The following is a 19,491-nucleotide window of genomic DNA, read 5'->3' on the forward strand; positions in this document are numbered from 1 at the left end:
AGCACCCGGCCAGGCTCTGCTCCTGCATCCTCGCTAGCACGCTGGTGGCTCGCCTGGGCTTAGGCTGTCAAATTGCAGGGTATTATTTTTAGCCTGGTTTCCTGAGGAAAAGCAGCTTATGCAATTGTACTGTCTGTCAGTGCTTTTCCTCCCACCAGCCTCCTCTTAACAAGTTTTGAACCCCTTGTCAAATTTACCAGGAGGGATAGAGAGCTCCAAGATGTGAAGTTCCTGCACGTTTTCCTACAAATAAGCAGCCGGGGCTGCCTCCTCAAGGGACGGGATAACACTGGGTCGCAGCACCCCTACCAGGGGCAGAAGGAGATGCTGGGGAAGGTGCGAGATGAGAAGCTGGGAATGGCCTCGCCACTGAAGGCTTAATATCTCAAATACAGATATTAAGCGCTCATGCCTTAATTAAAGTTAATTTCTGGGAGAGGCATTTTATTACAAAAGATTTCTCCAGCTCAGGCGTGTCCACGCCATCTGCTTGGAGCTGGCGACGGCAAAGCCGTCGACCCTGCCGGCAGCGGGGACGGGCTGTGAGAATCGGCCATTCTCAGGAGAAGGACAAGCTCAACAGAAAAGCCTCTTTTCTTTCCCCCTGCCTCTTAGTCCAGGTTATTATTGACAGCAGTTTATTAATTTTTTTTAAGAGCCAAGTGCTGCTGCTGGCAGGGGAAGGTACAGAGCTTAATCTCCTATGACTTTCCTCAGTGTGGGTTCTCTGATGGCTAATAGTGAGGTTGAGCAGGCTGTCCTTCATGGGGCTATTGCTCTCTCCTTTGTCCAGCTATTTATTTTCATTAAGCTTTCAGGAATGTAATAGTTTGCGATTTCTACCCTATGTCAAAACTGGATGAAAGTTATTGAACGGTGCCTTGACTGAGATGGACGTGCGCGCACACACACACACACAGGAGCTCCCGTTTCTTAAGAAACTGTTCTTAATGAGAGACAGCTCCTATTAATGCTTGCTTACTTTTTCAGTTGAGGTGTTTGCCAGGAATGGAATTTTTATGGGAAATCTTAAACCAAACAATGATGCTAATAAGCTGTAATCAGAAACAGGGAGGGAAGGGACCTGCTGCTTTCTCATCCCACAACCCTTCCTGAGATTTTGAAAGAAGTGCTTTTTCTACATCAAGATAAAATCAAGATACTTTTTAAATTTTTTTTTTTTTTTTTTCAAACAGGAGATGAGAGTGAAACTCCCAGGATTGGTTTATGGCTGAGGCCTCACTGGGAATGTTGGAGACAGAGAGGTACAAATCCCTGCTTTGATTCAAGGGCTTGAATCTGAGCCATCTGCATCCCTGGCCAGTACCCAGCGTACCAGGTTATTCGTGCTCTGTGAAGCTCTTTTTTTTCTTATTTTCCTCTTTCTTCCTTTTTTTTGGTTTTTATTTTTTTAACCGCTGACAACTCCATGATGACGCTGAAAAATCTCTGGCTGTGGTAAATAAATTTGTTGTTTGAAGTGGCCTTTCTTCCACCTCCGTGTGAGGTCTTGGGTTTGGCAAGTTGACATTCTCTGACTAAAACCCATTTTGTCTCAGTTCCTGACCATCCTTACTCACAGTGAGTGGGTTTTGCCCATAAACACAGAAGTGGCTGGGTAAACCTGAGTAATTCTCCTTTCAGAGGCCTTTGCTGCTGTCTTCTCCCTCAAATAGCCACCTGAATTTTGAGGTGTATTGTCATGTATTTTGATGTAAAACCTGAACCTGGCTCCTGGTTTACTCGGGAGAGATCCAAAAGTACTCAGAACGAGCCCGGGATTCTTTGTGAAATGTTCACCTGCTTAAAGAAGGCTTTAAAAAAACCCACCTTTATTAAGAAGAAAAAAAAGAAGGAAAAGCCCTTTTTACCACTTAATGCAGTGATGGATTTTCTTTGTGTGCAAACTTCAGATAAAAGGGGCAGAACTTCTAATTATATTACCTAGGGAGGCTTAATAATGTTTGCCCTAAGTATCTTCTCGTGAAAATTCACCAGAGTAAAGTCAGTTTAATTTCTGCCGAAATCCCCTCACTTCATCCCTTACTGCTTTCCAAAGACCTTGTAGGGCTGCCTGAGGAAGGAGAAACCGTGGGTTTGGGTTCCTCCAAAGATGATCATTGCATTTGGAGAGGGCTGGCGAAGAGGTGGGTTTGGAGATGCTGTGTTGTGTGACCTCCTGTGCTGGTAGGACATAAGACCAGCTTGTATTGCATCTGTTTCTCAGCATTTTGGTTTTTGAGATAGCTATTGATATCTGTATTCTTGTAAAGTCTTCATAGAGTGAGTGAGAGGTACTTAACTCCAGACTAAATTTAGCTGGCTCAGCTGTAATAAGGACCAGCACTCCCTGAACGAGCAAGCCTTAAATTAACCTGGTTTGGACCTGGGAAAAACCCAGGGAGGGTATTTCTGAGCATCTGTATAAAGCAAAGCCCAGAAGCCCTCAAATGATGTTTGTGGAAAGCATGTTGGGCACTCGGAGAAGCCCTGCCATGGGAGGAGAAGTGCCTCTTCAAGCTGCGAGGGGACTCGCCCACTTCTGGTGAAGTGGGCAATGAGGTGCCCACGAACTGGGTGTGCCGCCAGAAACTAATTACAAGCTTAATTGCACTAGTGCCTCTCCGTGTTGGCATGTCATGTCACAGGGATCTGGTGAGCAGGTAGATGATGATGGGCACAGGGCCAATTGGGGAGTATCATTGCTCCCCCGATAATTACTGGTGTGAGAGGAACGTGAGGCTGGAAGGATCTCATGGCTCATTGTCTCCAGTCGCTCGCTATTACAACCAACCACTCACCATACCCCTTTTTAATAAACTTTATCGAGAGCTATCTCACTGGCAGGCGGGTTTTTGCTCCTGCTGTTCCCATGGAGGCTGTCTCAGGCCCTGGTTCATACGATAGTGAATAGTAATTAGCTAACCTAAATGTGTTGACGAGTGGTTTATATCTGCTCTCTCCAACCTCACCACAGTACTCAGGTTATGATCTCCTGGAGATGTTCTTCACTAGCAGTTAATAGATTTTTCTCTCTCTCTCTCTCCTGGCAATACTTTGAGTTGTAGATGACTTTATATAATCGTGTTGTGTCAGGGGGCCCCGATCTGTTGTAGGACAGCTAAACCACACAGGTGGGTCTTATCGTTTGTCATCTCCACTGAGTTTCCATCCTTGCCACTATCTTTTAAACCTGGCCTTGAATTTTGTACTCTTGAATGTCATTCCACATCCATCGGTCTGGTTCTCAAAGTCATCGTTTCCTTCTGAATGATGCCAAAACTCATTGTTTTGGGTTGTTTTTCCTCCTAAACAGCAAGTTTGATGAGTGTTGGTCCCCCTGTTGTTAAAGAAGCATTGAATGTGAGTGGTCACTGAACAGTCTGCTCAGCAAAATCCCTCCAGACTGCCTCCTTTTTTGGTATTATCTATTGTAATCTTATTTTTTTTAGGCAAAGCTTTTCTTTGATTCATAATTCTTATTGTAATGTTCCCCTCCTACAGTTTAACTAATCATTTGCCCATGTGGCACAATATCAAATGTTTTTCTGAAGTCCAGATGGTCAAGCTCTCTCACAAAAGACGAAGATTGGCTTTTGTCTAAAAAAAAGCCGTTATCTCCCAGAAAAATATATTTACCAGGCTTGCCTGGCAGAAGCCATCTGCGTGAAATCCCATTTGTGTGTTACCCGTTTTCTTAATTTTTTGCCTTTGAGTTGTTTCTCAAGCAGAGATGCTGCTCAGACCAGCCTGAGCAACCTGTAGCTGTCTGAATCACATCCTCCTGCCCCAGTCTTAAATATTCTCTCTTTAATCCTATATCTTCCTTCTCTTCTGCTCCCCCTTGTTAGATTAGTTTAAAATAATCTGCGGAGAAAGAAGTCTCTGGGAAGCAAGGCAGCACCGCTGAAGTGATTATTTCCACTACAGTAAAGGTTGAAAACTGGTTACAATTATCACTCCTAGTTTTACATGCTAACGGGATTTGCCTTTGGGGGATTAAGCTAACTATTCTGTCATGCAGGTGAGTGTTTTGTTTTGCTCCTTTGAACCATCCTTTCTCAGGCTGTCAGGGAGTTTGCAGAGGAAGATAAAGGCTGCCATCCGTATCCCACTTTCCAAAGCCCCGACCATGGCTCGGTGTGCGCGCCCGCACAAGAAATGCTTCCCCTCTGCAGCGGCTCGGGTTGGAGAGATTCATTTCAGATCGTTTCAAGGTCATCTCAGGTGCATCTTTTTGTGGAGTGCACTTGCTCCGCTGGAGAAGTGTGGATCTTTTTTAAATTCTTCCAGGCGATACAGCTGTGAATCAAGGGACAGCGGGGGAAAATAAACTTGGACTTTTCAAGAAAATAGAAATAAGGAGACTCGATCCAGACTCTCTGTGCAGTAAAAGGAGGGTGAAGCTTTCAGGCTGGCACCATGCGGGTTCCCAGGCTGAGGGCAAAGAGTTGCTCTAGCTGGGAATTTTCCACTTAATTTTTCATTTTGACAGAAAATACCAGTGTAAATGACTTTTTTGGACAGGACTGCACTGAAACCATTTCAGTGAGCTCTTGTGACTCCTTGTGAATGGGGCCAGTGTCAGCTCCTGTGCTGCCCACCTCAAAATCGAGGGCTTCGCTAAAAGGACTACATAGCCTTGTGCCAAAAATTTAGGGGATGGAGTTGCTGCCTCCAGTCGATGCTTCTTTATACAAAGTGGAGTACTTCATTGGTGCCTCAAGAGAGTTGGTCCTTGATAATGGGAAAAAGGCAGCTAATTCAAGCAGTAGACCACCATGGACAAGCAACCTTCATATCCCTGCCTGCTTTGCCAGTGCAGAAGGCATCAAAAACTGGACGGATGTCTTTAATTTACAAGGTGGCCGCTGGTTTCCACTGGACAGGAACAGCCCAAAATGGGACCAAACCAAGGCCAGACCAGGGCCTTGAAGGGAAAGAGGAAACCCTGAGACTGGTTGTGATTTTGTGGAGAAATAACCATTTTTGCTATAGAAAACCGATCTAAGGCTTTCAATGGTTATGGGAGATCAGGTTCATATAGCCAGTGAGGAGCACAATGAGTGTCAGCAAGAGGTTTTGATACAGAAGATGGTCCTGCACTGCAAAACTGAGGTCTGTTTCCACATGTGAACCATGCAAAGTTAGGGGATTTAACCTGTGCATCGCTCTAGGTTTCTTTGAGAAGATAAAGACCTTGCAGTCCCTAAGGGGTTGCGTTCTGCAAATGTCCACCCTCCTAAGTACAAAACATCCTTTCTGTCATTCCTACCTGAGCCAGGATTACCTTAAAACCCCCTGACTAACCAGCCCTGTTACCCCTTTACAGCTGGTGTAGGGGAAAGGCAGGACCAGAAATTGGTTTTCTGTTGGCTCTATGGGGAGGCTGTAGCTTTAGGAGATGATTGGGATGAAACAAATCCCTGGTGAATTAATTGAAGGGGTCAATGTCTGTAGTTAATCAGTTAAAATTGCCTATGGTTATCCAGCTGTGTTTTTTATGTCAGCTAGAAGATGTCTGTGAGGCAGGAGCCACCTAATATGTAGACTGGGTTTGGTGGGATTTTTTTCCCTCCCCGCTGGCAAGTGGTTTTTCAGTGGACACATGGACAAGTACGTTTTTGACATTTATCTGGGTTTATCTAAGATCTAGTTTTGCCTCTATTCCTCCTTGCTGCTTTTTTTTTTTTCTTTCTCTGTTAGGTGGTGGTTGGAATAACTTGACTTAATGACACATTTTCAGCACTGATTTCAGTGGTGACAGTTATTAACGGTTTCATGATAAGAAACAGGTGTTTCAGCATGGTCCATCAGGCAGAAGAAGAACAATGCCTCCCCAATGTCATTGTTCATGATGTATTCAATGACTGCTAGCTTTTTTTCATGAAGATTTTATTCAACCTCAAAGGTAGCATTTACTATTTAGTATGCAGGCTTTGGGCAAGCTAGTGGAGTGGAAAACCTTTTAATTTCTTTTTAATGCAAACATGGATCTTGCAAGACCTTGTCAAGCATTTGGAATGGGCACAGGCTCTTGCTTACGTCTCTCAGCATCACTTGGTGGTCCCCTGCAAGAAATTCCTGGGTACTTCTCATGGGAGTTGTGGTTTAAGGGACAGGTCCGAGCCTGAAGGGATCAGGGCGATTCTCCTGGCTACCCCTGTTTTGCAATAAGGAGCCACACCTGGGATGGTTTGGGCAGAAAATATCATTAGTATAATAGGGGCATTGCAACAGTTCCTGGGCTCTGCTGCCATTTCCCATGCTTTCCCATGGATGGGTAGGTAATATTTTGGAGCATGAGGCTATCAAATAACCTGGGTAGTTTTTTCAGACAAAGTGTGAACCTGCATCGCTTGCCCTCAGTATGCAGGTGGGTTTGCTGGCCATTTTGCTTGGCTAAGACCAGTACCGTGCATTTCTGCTAACCCCTTGCTCCCCCGTTGCTGCTGTTCACACTTCTGCCACATACACTCCATCTCTGTTCTCCATCTGATCTCACAGTGAATAATGCGAAAGGCCTCGGGCTCGGTGTAGGTGCTGCGCAGAGCTTGGCTGCACCCGGAGAAAGAGGGGAACAAAACTTCATCTCTATCTTTGCATCGCTTGTGCTGTGAGGTTGACTGGAGGGTAGCTGCCGCAGCCGCTAACGGTTGGATCCCGCCGATGTGCTGCGCTGGTCTCGTGTTCTCTGGCCGTGCTCCTGGTGCTCAAAGAGGTGAATATGGGGTAGGGTAACCACGCTGGCCCTTTTCCACCTCCTGTGCAGGAGATACTCCCAGAGAGAGCTGCTCTCTGCGATTCAGTGGGGTTGGCTGTCTGGACATCTGGTAGATGCCAGAGTGGATGTTGTCGGGTACCCCTTGAGGGACGATTTTCTGCATCCTTCATCTTCCCAGGAGGAAACTCCGTAGGAGATGGGAAGAGACAGAGCCCTCAGTGCTTGGACTGCTTCCTGAAGAATCTGGCAATGAACATCTTTTCTTCCTCATCCTCTGAGGATGCTGTGGTCCAGCTTTGACTGCAATGTAGGGCCTTGCCTGCCTGGCCTTGCTGGAGTGGCTCCATGAGCCTTGAAAACAGGACTGGGATGCTTGCAGCCTCTTGCGCCTTTATTTTGTACCACAACCTATAGGTTTGTCCTGCAGCCTATTTATCTCCCATTGACGTTTGATATCACGAAGGGGTGGATCAGTGCAAGGTTCACCAAAGGTGCTTGATGGGTCCCCTTGCTCTTCAGCAAGGTAGTGCTGCCTCCCACGCCAGTCCTACTGCTCGGGCTCTCCAGCAAACAAGGAGGAAAAAAAAGATTAATTGGTGATAAATAATGCATTTTGTTCCCACCTAAAGGTTGTTTGATCTCCATAATCTTCATTCCTCCAGTGACAGGGAGCTCAGCGTTGATAGCTCTTTGTCACACATCGCAGTGCTTAAACAGCCCGAGCAGTGCTGTACTCAGCTAATACATCCGTGCTACAGGCAGGGCTTCCCATTATTACTTTCTTTACAAAAACTTAAAAAAAAAAAATTTCTGCTCTCCTGTGGTGACTTTTCACAGCAATTTCTCAAAGTGAAACAATTAATGAACATTAAACATCCTTTTTCTGGGAAAGCGGCAATCAGGAGAGAAGATATAGTATCCCTCTAAAATCTCCCTGTACATATATACATGCGCAGAGAGCCCCTTCAAGGCTGAGTAGAATTGGAAGTGATAGTTACCAGTATAATATTTAAATGAGCGTTAATTACCATAAACCGTTTGGATTTTAATGTCTCATTCTATACAGTATGTAAATCAGGGCTGGAATGGGCTTGTGAGCATGCATTGGGCCTCTGGTATTGTGGATAAAAGGGCTGATTTTTAGTACTGGGATTTAGCCACCTGGTTTCCATTAATGTTAATGGGAGCAACTGGGCCAAACCCTGCCCACCATGGGGAAGGTTTCCCCTCTCATCTTCAGAGACGGCCCTGCCCCGAGGAGGGGCGAGCTTGTGCTCGCTTTCCCATCCCAGCTCCCTGCCTGGAGAGCCTTCCCGAGGAGGATGCTGATTAGGTGCCGAAACGACTTGGGTCTGGGTCTGGGTCTGGATCTGGATGGAGGGATGTCTCACCCTTGGTGTGAGGTAGCAGCTCTTATATGTTTAATTGGGTACTAAGGGGTTTTTATGGGGTTTTAGTGTCCAAACTGTGAGTTGAGGTAATTCCACGGTGTGTGGTTTGCTGGGCAGTGCTGTACCTGCATCCACACCCTTCATCTCCCACCCTCCCTCCAGCCTGGCCTGCAACCATGAGCAGAGGGGAAGGAACTTTGCACGAAGCCTCTGGAGATCGACAGATCTTCAGGCGCCTTGTGATACTTCCCCAGTCTCCTTCTTGTCCTTCGTCTTTGCCCCTCTCTCCCCCCGTGGGGACCTAGTTTGCCTTGCAAAGTGGCCTCATTATAAATGCATCAGCCTCTTGCCGGTCTCACACGCACAGCCTTCATTTAGCCCTCCAAGCTCAATTACATCTGAGGATGTCTTGGGGTAATTAAGTAATATTAGAACATTTTCTTTTCTATTTTTTTCCCCTTCCCTAATGCAGCTTTCAAAGCACAAGCCTCAGTTCTCACCCACTGGAGCCCACTTCTCCGAGCCTCTGAATTCTCCCTAATGTACCTTGCCATGAATGAAGGCTAATTACATTTCTGAAAGAAGTCATTAGTGTCATATTCATGCTGGGTTTCAGAGAGCTGGCATGCAGCAGGGAACGCTCCCTTAGGTGTCTTTCAGCTTCACCATGCGCAGTGCCACTGGCGAGGAGTGGGGTTCAAACCAGCCGGGCTTTCTGGACAGCAAAGGGGAGCTCAGCCGGCAAAGCAGAGATGCTTTGGGCTTTGTTGTGAGCATTCTCTTTCCTTGGATGTTTTGCATCCTTCATCGCCGGAGCTCATCATGGTTTACAAATATTAACTAATTAAGCCTCTCAGAGCTCCTGTGAGATAAATAATTGCTACTCTAATGATTGGCATTATATCTACTCTCTTCTCTAAGTATGGGACAGTGCCTTTTGCTACAGAGAAATAAGGAGGCAAATCTTGAACATGCAAAAACATAAGTGATACTTTTGGATTATCTGGCTGTCTAACCTGCTGGCTGGTGGCCAGAAATCTGGAGCTACTGTAACAGGTAGCTGTGGCATTGCTTTTGAAGCCTACGGTCCGCTTTCCTCCCTCTTACGCCTGTGTAAACCCAAATAAGCTCTACTGACTTCAGTGGAGGCTTCTCAGAGCCAGAGCTTCCCCAGAGGGAAGAGAAACCAGAAATTGTCTATTTGGGTAGCTCATTATTTACATCACAGATGGGATGTTAGTTCCCAAAGAAACAAAAAGAAGATAGTGGTCACACTTTGTTTTTTCTTTTTTTTCTTCTCTCGCTAGGTGGTTACAAGGACAATGTTCTGGTTTTACACTACCACTGCTCTCCTGTTCAGCCCCGTGTGAGGTGGCCACCAGGCTCTCACAGGTGAGTACTGCTTTCAAGGTGTATTAGATGCTCATAAAAAGAAGTTACGTACAAATTAGAGTAAAATCGCCATGAAAATGCTTGCTCGTGTTGTACTGTGTTGCATTGTGTTGTCCCGGAGAAATGCATTAGCTCTGTTAGTGGGGCTGGAGTTTGCTGCTTCTGGAAGAGGTCAGTTATCCCAGGTGGTCCCTACCCCTGTGGGGAGCCTGATGTCCCCCCTCTGCCTGCCTGGCTCTTTGGGGCCCTGCCATAAACAGAGTAGGGATGTGGGCACTGCTGCCGTGGCCCAGGCTCACCGCTGATCAGAGCGGGATAGTAGGGGATGCTGCAGCCTGGCACTGTGCGCAGACAGCAAGTGATGTACTTGGCACTGTATCTTCCCATCTTCCACTTCAATCACCACTTGATTTTATTCCACTGTTCGACCCTAATATTGGATACCTCCTTGACCCTGTATGGAAGGGTACATTGCAGTCCAGGATATTCCACAAGCTTTTTTGGTTTTGTTTGATTTTTTTTTTTTTTTTCCCCCCTTTGCAAGTAGATTTTTGGCCAAAACAATGAGCAGGAACCAGAAGGAAGTAAAACGTGGCTTTATATCACGTAAGGATGGATTGCAAAGCTTTCGTAAAGACATACATTGGGGAAGAAGAGAAACTGCTCAAAGATAGGTCAGAGGCAGAACTTAGGTACAGCTGCTGCAATTTATTTAGGTCAAACTGGGCTCTGTAGCATTGTCTAATTTGTGGTCCTTGTGGTGTAATGGCCTTGGAGGCATTACACCAGAGGCAAGCGATGCAGAGCTGTCTTCATCCTTGGGCATCTCTGCTACAGCCTCCTGGCTTTTAGGAAAACCTGGATCTGAGAGGCCTCTGGGTGTTGAGGTAGAGGTGAGCTGGCTCACCTCCTGTCCTCATCCGTCTTCTCGGAGGGATCTCTCACCTCTCTGCATCTGCTGTGGGTGGTTTCCAGCCTTGGGTAAAGGGTGCCCCTTGGCCCTCCTCTCTGAACAGGAGCACGGTGCCACCAGAAGCCCTGATGATCCCAGGCGGAGCTGTATGTGGCTGTGCTTTGCAGGAATGGATGGGCAGACCGGCTTTTCTGTTTCATGCACCGGTGTGAAATTAAAGGGATTTTGGAAAAAAGGCTGCACTAGCAAAGCTAAGCTTCCCTGGGAAATGTTGTATGGAGAAGCTAATTGTCCGAGGTGTGGGAATCCAAGACTTTCCCACAGACTGCCTTTCCAGTCCTGGCCAAGCTGCCAGCTCTCTCTCGTCTGGAAAGGGAGACAAACATTAAATGAGAGGCTGTGTTTAATTTTGGGGGCGAAGGTAGGATCTGGGCTACGAGATGGCTGCAGGGGGGAACTGCTGCGTGCAGGGATGGAGCGGAGCAGCCGCCTGGAGGTGTGGGTCCAGCCTGCGCCCTGGAAAACAGGGGAGGCTGACAGGGAGCCCAGCAGGCAGATTACTCCAGGCGAAAGGAGGAGTGAGTCCCAGGCACAGAATTTGGGGTGGGGAGAAACCTGGGCTGTACCAGTCTGGTAGGTAGGAGAGTCCTAAAACAGTTCATTTCTGTACACTCGGATAAGCCCAGGAACCTGCATTTGCTCTGGCCCTGACCGGTCCCATCTGTGATGAGCTGGCAGGGTTTTTCCGTAGACCCAAACCGACTTTAAAACCTCTATTTTCTGCTTATTGATAGCTGTGTAATTCAAAAGCCGTCCTACTGAAGGCAGAGTCCTGGCAGTGCCCAGTAGCAAAGTGACAGGAGGCAGGAGCTGAAACCCTGTAGCTGATCCAGCTGCTCCTGGCGTAATGGTGTCTATCCAAAGGAGTGCTGTGACTTTACTATGAACACCACATGTTATTTGGCCATGTGAATGAGAGCCAAATTTCTGAAAGACTCCCGTAGCCTGTAATCAACTGCAGGCCAGGGCCGCGTGTGTTCCCACGAGTGTCCCATCTGTCCCAGGTCAGGGAACCGCAGTCTCTGGTAGGGTCCTGGGGGGCTGGCGGGGCTTCCCAGCGTGAGAACAAGCACCTCATCTCTTGATGGTAATCTAAGGTTGAGGCAGGAAAAGTTGAAGAGAAACAAGAAACTTTTCTGAGTGTGTTTAGACCACTTGAGGCTGCCCATACTCTAATGACACATTCTGCAGATTACAGAACCTAGTAATTACAGCTAATAAGTCCAAAATGTGTAATTACCCTGTAAGCACTTTGAGCTAGAAAGCAGAAACAAGCGTGGTCGTTACACACTCGTTAGGTGATCTATCGCTTTCCCCATTTGGCATGCAAAATCTGGGAGCCGCAGAAAGTATAGCTGCTCTTTTCCCCACTCTCTACCCTCATCAGCGCTGGGTGAAGCGAGGAAGACAGCTCATTTTCCTGCATCCATTGCCCAGCCAAAACAGCTCCCAAATCCAGTTTCCTTTCCTTAAAAGAGATGATTCCTGATCACATTTTTGGATCTGGAGTGGGAGGCTCTTGAGGGGAGGTTGTGTTTGTTTTTTCTTCCCACTACTTTGCTTTCCTTCCTAATTAAAGTAACTCTTTTGTCAGTCCCTGAATTTCTTTCCACCCTCCAGTTTTCCCAAAGAGGCTTCTTAACGTTTCGTGCCTCTAATCAATACACAATTTATATGCAATAACTCTGTCCAGAGAATAGGGAAGCAGCTATCAGGGTTTCTCCTGTAATTTTACTGTGCTGTAGCCGTCAACTGAAGGTCAATGCAAGCTTGACTATGACTGATTTTTACTGTCTTTGGGCAACCCATCAGCAAAATGCAAGCTTTGTAAAACCTCGACTCAATGTGGGCCATAACGGATAGCGCTATGCAACCTGCCAAGCACACCGTGAAGCCGGCTTCCTTGGCAATGCTGCACACGGCAAAGCTTCGTCTTATGCTCGTGCAACCCTTTCTGGTGGAAGGAGGGGACCTCATGCCTCTGCGAGTCATGATAGATATCCTGACAGATGCTATTTTCCCCGATTAATCGGGTAGTGGGTGCTTTGATAGCAGGTGAAGCTGGTGCCTGCTCAGTGAGCGAGGAGAAGAGCTCCATTAGGCGCCCCTGGGGATGGCAAGACAATTCTGCAGAATGGACCTTGCGCTGGGGGAGCAGGCACCTCGTTTAACCTGCCTCCCAGCCAGGCTTGCGCTCATCTATCTCCTGTCACTTGAGATCCCGCCGTCACCTCTTCAGCATCCCTCCGGCTGCGGCTGTACCGGTACAGCTCCCACCGGGAAGGGGATAAAAGGACAGAGAGCAGGAGGGGCAGGCGAAGACATTAACAAGGACCAGAAGAAGTCTCCATCCTCAGAAATGAAACTTTGGGAGATGGATGTCATCCTCTGTGCTCGTGCATACCCTAGCCCTCCCACAGACATTGCCTGGGAGGAGTGGATATGTCCAACAGGAATGACCAAGGCCGCTCCACACCATTTTCGGGTGTCCCGCGATGTTTCGCAGCGGCGGGATCAGCCAGGGACGCTCCAGCTGACATGCTTAACAAGCAGGGAGGCGCAGACTCACGGCCATTTGGCGTCTTATTAATCACATTTAATGTGTAGGTTGCTTTAGCGTTGATCATTTTAAAATTCCCTGTCGGAAAGGTTACCTGTATAATTATAGGTATAAATCTCAGGGACGTTCTTGCCAAAACAAATGGAGCGTCTCACGCGCAGGCCAGGGATGAACCCAAAGAAACCATAAAAAGGGTTCGTAATGATGGACCAGGAAGTCTGCACCCAGCACAGGGCTAGGAAGAGCTGCGTAACTTCAGAGATAAATGAGGCGTTTGGGTAGTTGGGAAGAGTTCCTGCAGTTGTCCTGACTTGTACAAAAATAGGAGCTATTGATCTCCTCCAGGCTTCGGGCATTAAGCGACGGGCAGAGGCGAGGAAGAAGTTTGTTCCCAGCCACGTGGGTGCTGCAGGGAGGCACATGGGTGACCTCACCATGTTCTGGCACCGACCAGCCCTGCCACCTGCTGCTACTGGTTTCTGGGCATTGATGGCAAAATGAGGAAAGGCTCCAAATCTGGCTCGCCTGCTCCTGACTCCAGCAATATCCAGGCTCACGTTGCAGTCGGAGTTGGTGTTGGCAGCGTTTCTCAAGGGCATCTTGAGCGTCATTGGATGCAGACTTGGGAAGGCACCACACAATGCATGAGCGTGGCCCGAAGGGTCCCAGCTAATGGGGCTGGATCAGACTCAGATGGTGAGGAGTCATGAGGTGTCTCCTCCTGAAGGGTCTTGGGTGTTGGTGAGGAACCTGAGGATAACCTATTTATGAAGCAGTTCTTCTCGGAAGTGCTGATAAATATCCTTGGTTAGTGGCAGAAAGCTTCTGTTAGTGGTTCTGTTAGTGAAGAAGATGGAGTTGGGCCTGTCTGCTTGGGTTTTGGTTTTATTTTTTTTTGACATTTGAGATGCACAGGCTAGGTGAAAAGTCTGTCAGAGCATCATTAAGTTCACATGTGCCCTTAGAAACCTGGCTGTTGGGATCTGCCTCTCCCCTGCTGCAACACATTGTAAAACCAACCCCATGCCTTTTCTCCTCTTCAAATTGCAGGTGCCTCCTGATCAGAGCAGGACTTGGATGGAGATATTGACCATGCTTCACACTCCTTGTGTCCTGAAGGCCACATTTGTCCCCCTCCCCCATTCCTGGAGAGGGTACCAGGTCAGTAGTTGGAAGGAGAGACGATGATTTGGGTTTTTGGTCTCTGCCTGTGCTCAGCACTCAGAGGGATTAGTCACGGTTCACACTGTCATAATAAATTAAGGTGCAAGGACAACAGTATATTAGAGGTAAAATATTCTGTATTAGCAGTAAGAAGAAATATTAGACTTCAGTGTTTTGGATTGCTAATTGCAGGATGTGTTAATTGCAAAGCAAGCAATACAGGCTTTTATATAAACTCCAGTGCCCATAGCTTACGTTATGAATAGCAAGGAGAGCACATGGGGCATCATCTTGATGAAACCAAGACAAACATCTAAAACCACTTAAAATACTCGTCTGAAACCATCCTCATGTCTCTGTGGTATCCCAGTTAATCACAGCCATCTCTAAAAGCACTGCCTGGGTTTTGTCTTTTACACTTATGTTAGTTGCTTCCAACTTTCTCATCAGCCTCATCTATAAATTCAGACTGTTCTTAAATAAGACTGGTGCCACACAAAACCACTTCTCCCATCTCTGTGCACTGTCTAATGATTATTCCCTTATCCCTTTATATAACTGAATCAAGCCTGACACTTAAAGCACTCCCTTAGGGAAGTTATTGAATTTAACAGGGCTGAAACCAACAGGGTTCTAGAGAAATGCTCTAAAAACCTGTGCAAGATAATGGAAAGCAATATCCTTTCTATACGTTTCTGAACCACCCTATAAAATCCTATGGCAAGAATGAAATTCTGTAGGATTTTTTTTCTCATAAAGGCTAATTATGAGTAAATTGGCCCTGGTGCTTTTATTGCTGAGCCCCCAAAACTCAGTGGATACTGCTATCCTGCATTCTTTTTCCCAGGCAGAAGGATGTTTTTACTCTACTCCTTAGCAATTCGTTCTCATTTTGATCCCAGATGGGATCTTGTCTAATCCAGACCTGTGGTACAAAGTTCTGCTCTGACTTGCTCTTCGACTGGCTTTTCCCTCTGAGTCCCCCACCTTCCTGCACCTCCAACAGTGTTGGCTGCTTGGCCATCCCTTTTTTCCCCTGGTTTTTTTGGACTTCTGAAAGAAGCTTAGCTTGTTCTCTCCATTTCGGCTCAAGGGAGAGAGAGCAGGTGGGAGAGGAAAGGCGGAGAAAATATGAGGCACTATGAAACAGAAACAGGGCAAAGATAACAATTCTCCAAGCTTTTCCAATCCTTCTCCAGGCTTCCCAAGCCAGGAAAAAAAAAAAACCAACCAGCTTAGGCCCTCAGCTCTCAGGAAAAGATGTTTTTCATTGGACAAGGAGGATTACGGAGTGTCCAAAGCTTTGACGCTACACGGGATTTTGTATTACCTTGCCTGATAATTCTCCCAGGAGCCTGTGCAAATACTCTCATGAATGAAAACTACCTACCTACTTCGCTGGTATTTGCAATTCCTTTTATTCACGCCGACTTTTTCTTGCTGAGATTGCTCACACAAAGGGCGAATAAATATTCAAAGTGCTCATGCCTGAAATGCTCCTACCAATGTTATGAAATGTTCTTTTTATTATTTTTCTCAGTGCATTCAAACAATTTCAATTGATGAACCTTAAAAGAAACTCCTGCTCGTAAGGAGAAGGTGACTCAATAAGGGAAGAGAAAGAAGATCACATGGTGGTATTAATGTCATTACCTACTCACCAAAGTGAAAAAAACCTGGCAGTGACTAGGGGACATCCGGATATTAATTGAGAAGCTGAAATGAGTTCATTTAACACTCCTTGCACAGATAGTAAATGTTTCATTTCATTGACTTGTTTGTATGCGTGTTTTGTTTTGTGCTCTTTAACAAGAGGAGGGGGGAAAAAGAAAAAAAGGTGCAGTCAAAATACTCGCTGTAAATAATTCAACTCGCTCTGTTCTCTTTAGAGTGGTGGATACGGCGCCTACATTTGAAGACGTGGTTCAGGCTGTGCCCTCTTCTCTCCAAGGTGTACCTTGAAGTTGGCTTTCAGCTCAGCGTGATGTGATCAGAGATGACATTGCATTGTTCTTGGGACAGGGTAGGTAAAAAAGAGCTGAAAAGGAACTGTGAAAATCGTGGCTCGGCACAGCTGAAGGACCCCAGTAGGAGGGACAAGGCTTTCTCGGCAGAGGGAGGCAGATGCGGCTCTTTGCATCAGCGCTACTAATGCAGCTCCAGTTTAGTCCTAAGCTTTCTCTCCCAGTACCTTGAACTGGGAAGAGCAGAACTGGCTAAAGAGACCCAGGGAATTGTCCTGAAACCATAGCATCAGCCTGCATCCTTTTCTGTTGGTGGACCAAAGTCCTGGGCTGCTCAAAGCCTGCTGCCTAACTGGTGTCGACGGCTTCTCGTTGTCTGCCCCATGCAAATGACACCAGTGGGAACAGCTGCCTAAAGCCATCTCAGCAGAACGGCCATGGAAGTATTCACTGGAAAAAAATTAAGGCTTTTTTTTCTTTCAGTAGTAGATAGAAAGTCAGTTCCGTTTCTGGAATTGTTTTTAAAATAACTCTTAGTCAAAATATCCTCACTTGAAGCGTCCAGGACTGTAAGAGGGGACAGACATGCCTTGTTTTGTCCAGTCAGAGGGAGGTTGCCGATCTTTGCAAGGAAGCCCCTTGCTCTGGGGCACCCAAAATAAAGCTCCCCCTCTCCTAGGCTGCATCCTCCCCTCCAGAGCAGGTGACAGGATGCTGAATGCATGTTCTCCTGCACCGAGGCTGAACGTGCCATAGACCATTTACCGAGTCCCTCAGTTTGGAAAGGAGGATCTAACACCTTGGCTACAGCTGGATCCTGGCTCTGGTCGGCAGAGACACCCTGAGTCCCCAGTAATTCTCAGTCCTGGGCTGCACCAAGAGGATGGTGGAGGCACCAGCTCTGTCTTTTTAGGTCGAAATGCAGAAGCGAGCCAGCTGGTGGTAAGCAGCACGCAGCTTTTAGTTGGCGTGTCCTTCCCGCTGGGACGAGCAGGTCCTGCCCCACACCTTGTCGTTTCTGCTTGCCTTTGAACCGAGCAAGTTCTCCGCTCCTGGCTCCATAAAAGTAATAGATTATGGCAGGTGGTGGGAGGAATAGGAAAAATGGTAGCCTGATAAGTGCTAAAGAGGCCATCTGAGTAACTTGGGGTGATCTTCCCAGCGTGACCAGTCAGGCCAGGTCTGGCAGGGCCACACCATTTCCTCATTACTGTGCCTACAGAGAACTCAGATGTCCAACCTCAACTATCAGTATTTTGTGTTTCCAAGGCAACCCCAGCTTTAACAGCCTTCATAATGACATCATTTGGTTGAAATGAGCATGCATGATCTTTTGATTACCACTGGAAGTATAAATTAGGTTACTCTCCCCACCCCCAGCAACTTGAAAAATAAATGCATTGGAGGGAGGGGGAGAAAAAAAAAAAACCTCAGAAGAGGGTAAATGGAAAAATCAATTTTTACATTAATGGAGTCCTCGTTCAGCATTTCTTCTCTTTATAGATTTAGATAACAGTGATATCTTAGTTTCACAGAGCAAAGAAATTAATTACTTACTAATGGTGCGATTCAGAAATTAATTTATGTTATCCATTTAAATGTGTCATTATTAATCAATTTAAAGGAAGGGACCTGTAAGCCAGCACCATCTGAACTGACTTATGTTGCTAGAGGACTTCCCCTGCCCCCTCCTTGCTAGAAAACGCATCATTCCTGCTACCTGCAAGTTGTTGCACCTCGAAGTGCTCTGGCATCCCTGATGCAAGAAAAAAGGGGATTCCTCAGTCCTGATGGATGGGCCCACCCTCGGTGTGTTTCCCTAAGTACAGACCAGTGCCAGGGTGCTGCAAAGATTTTAAGGCTCTTTTCATATTTAAGTTACTCAAATTCCTGATCTGAGGTTCAATCATTTTTTTCCCCATTTAAAAAGGCGATGTACAAAAAGGGGATGCAGTCTCCCAAGGCAGCTGCCTTGCGGAGATGTTTTGCTGCTGGCTTCCCAGCAGGTCTTGGCCAAGTCGTGGGGTTTTAGCACACCATGGGCTCCCTAACAGGGTTGGGATGGGGCAGCCGCCTTAGGAGGGTGATAATTAAATTGTCACTGATCTGATTATCTTGTTTTTACTGCTGCATTTAGACGGAAGAGGTAATGTATTGCACAGGACTCTTCTTTTTCTGAGTAAGGCTTATCCCAGGCTGAAAAGGGGAACCCCATACCATGCGGCAAATCATGAATAAACTAAACAGCGCTGCTGAAATTCTCCTTGAAACACCCAGGATTTCAGTATGTCACCTCTTTCCGTACCCAGCTCCTCGGGCTTTTGCCTGGCAGGCAGGAGTCTGACCTAATGGTTTACGCTGTTTGTGTAATTAATACCTCCAAAAATGTTGCATCTGCCACATATTTCTGCATGTGCTCCTTGGAGCAAATGGCAATGCCGATGACTTGGGAAGACAGTCTGGTGAAGGATCCTGTATCCAAATCCTGTTTGGGTTGCTAGTGTAAGGGTGTGATAGCTATTCCTTTCCTGTAATGATATATTGTCATGTTAATTTTGATGATATCCCACTGTAAAATAGAGGGATGTGAAAGCCTGCAATTTGAGAGCCTACCGTGGTACGATCTATCTGTATCTATATTTATATACAGGTTATTTCTTCTCTCCCCGCCTCCCCCCCTTTTTAAAGTAATGCTTGCATTTAACATCTGCTGTCATGATAATGCTTCTTTATTAGGTCTGGAGAAGTTGTACCGATGGTAAATCAAAGCCTTTATCTAGCTAAAAGGGTTTCAGATTAGTTCCATGTTCTTCCTCAATGTTTTGTTTTTCAAACCAATTACTGCCCTGCTGTCCACATCAGGCAAATTTCAGCCTGAAAGTTCTCTTTGCTGAGCTAAAATACTTTCTCTGTGAAACGCTGAGCAGCAAGGGCTAGAGGCAAGTAAGCAGCAGGTTGCAGAGTTAATCAAGAAATCATTTAGCACCTGCAAATAAATACTTGTATCTGAAGTCTTTTTTTTTTTTTTTTTTCTTTCTCCGCTCCCCCTTTGTTCTGGATAAATCTCTGGCTTCAGAGCAGAAAGACTGGGGAGAAGCAGCTGAGATTTAACAATTTGGTTTGACTTGCGCTGGAGCAGATTATGGAGTGTCCTCACCCTCCCTTTTGCCAGCTCTGGTTGGGGTCACCAACTTCTGACGGCAGGGAGGTAACCCAGAGCTGGCAGATGGTGACAATATCCCTCTTACTGCCCTTTCCAAAGTGCTCACGTGTCTATGCATGATAACAAGACTTCAGCTCATCCTGGCTTGTGCCTTTTTGGA

At 46.5% G+C, this 19,491-nt stretch overlaps 1 long non-coding RNA gene across 3 annotated transcripts in view; it reads left to right on the top strand.

The window, feature by feature from the left end:
• Window positions 1–19,491, top strand: part of LOC115348293 — a 143,537-nt gene that overhangs the window by 42,827 nt on the left and 81,219 nt on the right. For all 3 annotated transcript variants that reach the window (XR_003925789.1, XR_003925787.1, XR_003925788.1), the window contains exons 8-10: window positions 9,423–9,507; window positions 14,091–14,201; window positions 16,094–16,227. This is a non-coding gene — a long non-coding RNA (uncharacterized LOC115348293). The remainder of the gene's footprint in view (window positions 1–9,422; window positions 9,508–14,090; window positions 14,202–16,093; window positions 16,228–19,491) is intronic.

Source organism: Aquila chrysaetos, chromosome 11 (genome assembly GCF_900496995.4).
Source record: "Aquila chrysaetos chrysaetos chromosome 11, bAquChr1.4, whole genome shotgun sequence".
NCBI lineage: Eukaryota > Metazoa > Chordata > Aves > Accipitriformes > Accipitridae > Aquila > Aquila chrysaetos.